The sequence below is a fragment of the Kogia breviceps genome, chromosome 16 (assembly GCF_026419965.1).
Source record: "Kogia breviceps isolate mKogBre1 chromosome 16, mKogBre1 haplotype 1, whole genome shotgun sequence".
In the NCBI taxonomy this organism is placed as follows: Eukaryota; Metazoa; Chordata; class Mammalia; order Artiodactyla; family Physeteridae; genus Kogia; species Kogia breviceps.
Genome location: NC_081325.1, coordinates 72242455 through 72248350, shown reverse-complemented (window position 1 = coordinate 72248350; position 5896 = coordinate 72242455). Strand labels below are relative to the sequence as shown.

At 40.4% G+C, this 5896-nt stretch overlaps 1 pseudogene; it reads left to right on the top strand.

Moving 5' to 3' along the window:
• The first annotated feature begins 336 nt into the window (after window positions 1-336).
• On the top strand, window positions 337-3964 carry LOC131743327 (glycoprotein-N-acetylgalactosamine 3-beta-galactosyltransferase 1-like; annotated as a pseudogene).
• The last annotated feature ends 1932 nt before the right edge of the window (window positions 3965-5896 follow it).

The window sequence follows — 5896 nt, the reverse complement described above, 5'->3', positions numbered from 1 at the left end:
CACCCTGCTTGCAAGCCATTAACAAGAAGACTAATTCCTGTTCTCCATCTGACTTGAATATCAACATTTGACATAATTGCACCCTGAAACATTTTCTTCACTTGGATTCCAGGAAACACCTGGTGTTCTAGCCTTGTTTTTCTCAGTCTGCTTTCATGAACTTGACGCCTCCCTCTGACCTCTAAATGCTGGTAAGCCCAGGGCTGTCTTCTATTCGCACTCAAACCCCTCATGATGTCACCTCATCGCATGCTTCCCGTTTATATCTACTGTCTGAGTTCTTCCTCTGAATCCCAGAGTGTTAGATTCAACTGCCCGTTGAACATTTCTTCCCGGATGTCTAATCTACATTTCAAGCTCACCATGTTGAAAACAACACCCTCACCCCTGCCCACCCACCCCCAAAAAAAGAGAAAAGAAAGGAAAGGCAAGAAAAACCAACTCTGTTTCTATCACTAGTAAAAATTTGGTCGTAGGATTACCTTGCATTCAATCTAGCAGCAAATCCTATTAGCTTTACCTCCAAATTATATTTAAATATTAAATTTAGATACAGGTTCCACCGCTCTCTTCACCTTTGCTGCTACCACCCAAGTCAAAACCCCTTCCTTCCCTCATCTATACCTTCTCACAAGTGCTACAAATGGATAGGTTTGCTCCGCCTTTGCCTTCTTTTCTGTTGTTCTCAGATTGATCAAGTTAAAATAACAGACGAAGTTATTTCTCTACTCAGAACACACCAGTCGTTTCCCATCTACCCCAGTAAAAGCTTGAGTCATCACTGATGCCTATCAATTACTGAAAGATTTGACTATTTCCTCTTTGTGTTCAACTTTGAACGTGGTCTTCCTTGCACATGGCACTCAAGGAACACTCGCTGACTGTTCCCAAGACCTAGGAGGCACGCACCCTCCAGTCAGTACACAGGGCACTTAGAAAGCCATTTCAATCTAGACTTATGCCTTCTCTTTAGCAAGTTTCCATGAATTATCTAATTGACGGTGCTCTCATGTCTGTTCTCTCTGTTACTCTTTGTGAATTTCTAGAACTTGAATTAGAATAATTTTTATTTTAATCTTTTATCATGTTTCCCATCTTTGTCTTTCTGCTCTATTTACTGGAGATTTTTTTTCAACTTTATCTTCCAAAACTTCTACTGAGTTTTACTTTTGCTCTCTTGATTTAATTTCCCCAAGATATTTAGTGTATGTATGTGTGTGTGTGTGTGTGTGTGTGTGTGTGTGTGTGTGTGTGTGTGTGAGAGATGTATGAATGCGTGTGTCTGTGTAGCTTTCAGACTGCTCTTTTTTTTTCTAGTATATTTTTCTTACTTCAAGCTTGCAATATATTTTCTTATCTCTCTGAGGATATCCAGGGTAGTGGTTTAGTATTTTTGAAGTTTTCTCCTCCCTGGTGAGTCCCTATTTCCTCTAAATTCTCTTTCTTTCTCCATTTCTTTTTCTTCCTTCCTTCCTTCCTTCCTTCCTTCCTTCCTTCCTTCCTTCCTTCCTTCCTTCCTTCCTTCCTTCCTTCCTTCCTTCCTTCCTTCCTTCCTTCCTTCCTTCCTTCCTTCCTTCCTTCCTTCCTTCCTTCCTTCCTTCCTTCCTTCCTTCCTTCCTTTCTTTCTTTCTTTCTTTCTCTCCTTCTTCCTTTCTCTCTCTCTCTCTTTCTTTCTTTCTTTCTTTTTTCTTTCTTTGTTTTGTTTGTTTTCCCTTTACTTCAAACCTCTTGTAGGAGAGGCTCTGGTTGACTCCATTGATTCTGTTCCTTGTAAGGAGGCAAAGTAAGAAGCTGTTTAGAGGTTCCAAGTGTATGTCCCCTGCCATCTTCTCCACGTGGTGATTCAGCTAGGCCATTTGATGGGGAACTGACAGTCAGTATCCTTAGGAGTCTTATCTTAGAGTCATCATTTTCTTTTGCCATAAGAACCCCTCTGATATCCTGCATGGAGGATAAGTGTCTGGGAGTTCAGTGGGAGAAGAGATTTAGGACATCAGAATGTTTCCTTCACAACTTTAGTTTTATTTCTCCCCTTTCGATCTCATTCTACATAATCATCCTTCTCTCTCTTACCTGTGCAGTGACCAGCTAATACTAGCAGTCTTGGAAATTCGAAAACCTTCTAGAAATGGTTCATTCTATCTCACGTTGGCTCTCAATCCACTGCCACTCTACTGCCCACCTCCACCCACAACAGTATTTTGTCGTCATGGGTCTATTAAGAAAACTTTTCACTATTTGCTTACCTCTTCCAAAACAGTGTTGCTCTTTTCTCTTCTAACATTTTTTTTTCCTTAATAATTCTATTTATTTCTTTTAAAATATCTCTTCACTGTAGCTTTCGAGCAGTTTCAAGAGGGAGCAAAAAAAGAGATGTATGTATTCATCCTCTGTTCCAAATGCACTATACATCCAAGGAACATGTTATCTGAAGCGGTGTCGAGACTTCTCATTAGAGTCCATACCCGGGGCGGCTGCTCTGTGGTCCGGCTGGGCGCCATGGGCACGGGGTGGGGAGCCCACTGCGAGGATGCTGGGAAGGGAGCTCTGTGGACCACACACCTGTCCATCCGAACGCGTGGATGGAGAAGCCCTCAGAGAGTTGCTGCTGAAGCTGAAACAGGCCACAAGTGACCAGGCCTCCCTGAGTCAACCTCCACCTCCTTCTCCGCTGCCAGGAGGAGCGACACTGGGAGGGCAATGTCGCCCCCACAGGGCAAGATAAGGCCCTGTGCTGTCAGTTTCCAGGGAGCAGGTGAACCGAGTGCTTCCAGCCTCCTGGCCATCTCCTCCTCCCGCTTTTCAGGAGAGGGCCCTATCTGGAAGAGATGGGATAAAGGATAAGCACGGTGTATTTTCACGGTCCCTTGACTTCCTTTGCAGATTTTAGGAAACACGCCTTTGGGAATGGCCTCCAGGTCTTGGCTCAGTGTCTTCTCCTTCCTCTGTGGGTCAGCAGTCAGCTTTCCCTTATATTCTCAGCTATTTAATATTATTTCGGGAGAGTGGGGTGACCCACAACCTATTCTTCACAATGAGCTTCATGATAAGGGGCACGACCATCTAGAAGGAGAGATGGGCTTTAACGCAGATGCGAGCTGGCAGGCAGGTGAGAACGCAGACATAGCTGAAAAACTCTTGTTGGAAGGTTAAAAATCTTTGCTGGGTGATGATGACCTGGCTTTAAAATCTAAAGAAAAGAACCAAACACATCAAATCTACTTGAGCCAGGCATTGTACTAAAGTGTTGTTCATGAGTTCAAAAGGAAATAAAGACTTCCTTACTGTGGGATTAAACACCAAAGAAGGCAGAGACCAATGCTACTGGGAAAAAAATGAAAGCTTCTTAGCGCATTCCTGAGCTTTGTCTAGAAGATACTGATTGGTTCTTGACATCAGGTGACGATGCTTGTGTCATACAAGAGAACCTGAGATGGCTTTTGGCAAACTAACCCTGAAGAACCCGTACACTTAGGGAAAAGATTTAAGCCCTATATAAGGTAGGGCTACATGAGTGAAGAAGTAGGAGATGTACCAAGCAAAGGAGTCTTGAAATTTGTTGATGCAGCCAAGACAGACAGAGGTACACACAGTTCTTCTATGGGAGACAGCCCTGGGGAGACCCGTGGAAATTATGAATGTAGAAGCAGGGATTCTAAAGACCCCACTGGAAAAGAAATTTTCCATCTTTTTGGACCAGAACACCACTGAAAGTTTATCTAACCAGAAACTTCTGGTGCTGGGGCTATACCTATTATCCTCCTGTAGAGGGTTCTGTTTCCTGTTTTGAACTTGCAGTTCATCTTCACTATGTTGACTCTACAGCAGTGTATGTGTTAGAATACATTGTTTATCATCTTCATGCATACGGTTGTGTTTACAGACAGTGACCTACCTTGCCTGCGATTAGACTAAAGGAAACAGTGAGACAAACAAACATGAAGATCCAAAGGAAAAATTATAAAACTCTAGGAGGAAAAACATGAGTGAATGGAGAAATAAAGTGTCTAACATTACACTGAATAAGGTCTTCTGCGTTTCTGTTGTAGAATCTTGGAACCTTAGTGAGCACGTCTTTCTAAGTGAACATTCCATGGTATAGTATCATAAATCCTTCTTATGTACGACCGTCGACTGAAGCTTTAAATACGCTGTGCAGTATGTTAAAATGGGCTTTGGCCACATTGAGGAACTAGAGATTTTGTTTCCTGTTCCTGGCCATGTGTATTATTGTTTAACCAAACTAGTTAAATTTGCTACAACATCATCACACCATTTTGTAACATATACACAATGCTAAATAAAACCTGCCCTTAAAATATTTTAGAAGGAAATATTTTTGCTCAGTGTTATTTGTAAACTCAAGCCTTGAATCTGTAATTGCAGGGATAACTTATAATTGGTAGTATTTCTTCCAGAATAAAGAATAGAAAAGGCACTTGTTCTAAAGGTGCATTCAGGAAACCACAATTTAAAATAAAAATCCTGTCGGTGTTTTCCAAGATCCTACCAGAGCACAGCATTACTTTTCTAATACTAAATAACAAGATCTCCATGCTGAAAAATCATTCAATTAGACAATCATTTAATAATAATAGTTATTATTATTTGTACCAAATTTCCAAGATCTGTGCTGGGGATTGTGCAAGTCAAAAATAAGGCATGGATTTTACATTCAAGTTATTTATGATTCCATTAATATCTATTTCCATATGACCAATATGAACAAATCGGAGAAAATCTCACTGCCAAAATGTGTGGTTCTAAACGTAAAATGAGAGGTAAGAAGAAGGAACAAGTACTGTTGTCTGGAGAATGCAGACAAGATGTTCTGTGAGGGTGGAGGAATGGCTAAGACTTGGAGGGTAGGGCCATGTTCCAGAAATGGCAAGATGCTTTCCAAGTCAAGCTGGCAAAATGACTTCGGAACATCTCATATAAGAACAGAGTAGGTATTTGGGAATTGATTACTGAATAAAAGGATATTGAAATGGGAATTCATTTCTGAGAGGGCTATGAAGCATGTCCAATTGAAACAAATGCTATGTGTTGTTGAACAGTGAGAAGACACAATTCTCCAGGCAAGCTTTCAAATCAGACTCCAGTCCTGGTCAAAACGGTATGGAAGTTCCTTAAAAAATTAAAAATGAGCTACCATATATCTTGCAATCACATTCCTGGGCATGTATCCAGAGACAACCATAATTTGAAAGGATACATGCACCCACTATTCATTGCAGCACTATTTACAATAGCCAAGACACGGAAGCAACGGAACTGTCCATCAGCAGATGAATGGATGAAGAAGAAGTGGTACATATATACAATGGAATATTACTCAGCCATTAAAAAGAATGAAATAATGCCATTTGCAGCAACATGCATGGACCTAGAGGTGATCATACTAAGTGAAGTAAGATGGACAAAGACAAATATCATGTAAGGTGACTTATATGTGGAATCTAAAATATGATACAAATGAACTTATTTACAAAACAGAAACAGACTCGCAGAAAGAAAACAAACTTATCATTGCCAAAGGGAAAAAGGGGAGGGATAAATTGGGAGTTTGGGATTAAAATATACACACTACTTTATATAACATAGATAACAAACAAGGACCTATAGCACAAGGAACTATACTCAATACCTTGTAATAACCTATAAGGGAAAAGAATCTGAAAAAGAATATATGTCTATATATATATATATATATATATATATATATATATATATATATAATATATAACTGAATCACTTTGCTATACATTTGAAAGTAACACACCATTGTGAATCAACTATACTTCAATAAGGTACAAAAAAACACCCTGTTTGCAACCTTGTGAGAGATTCTGGAGCAGGGGACCCAACTAAGCTGTGTCCAGAACCCTGACCC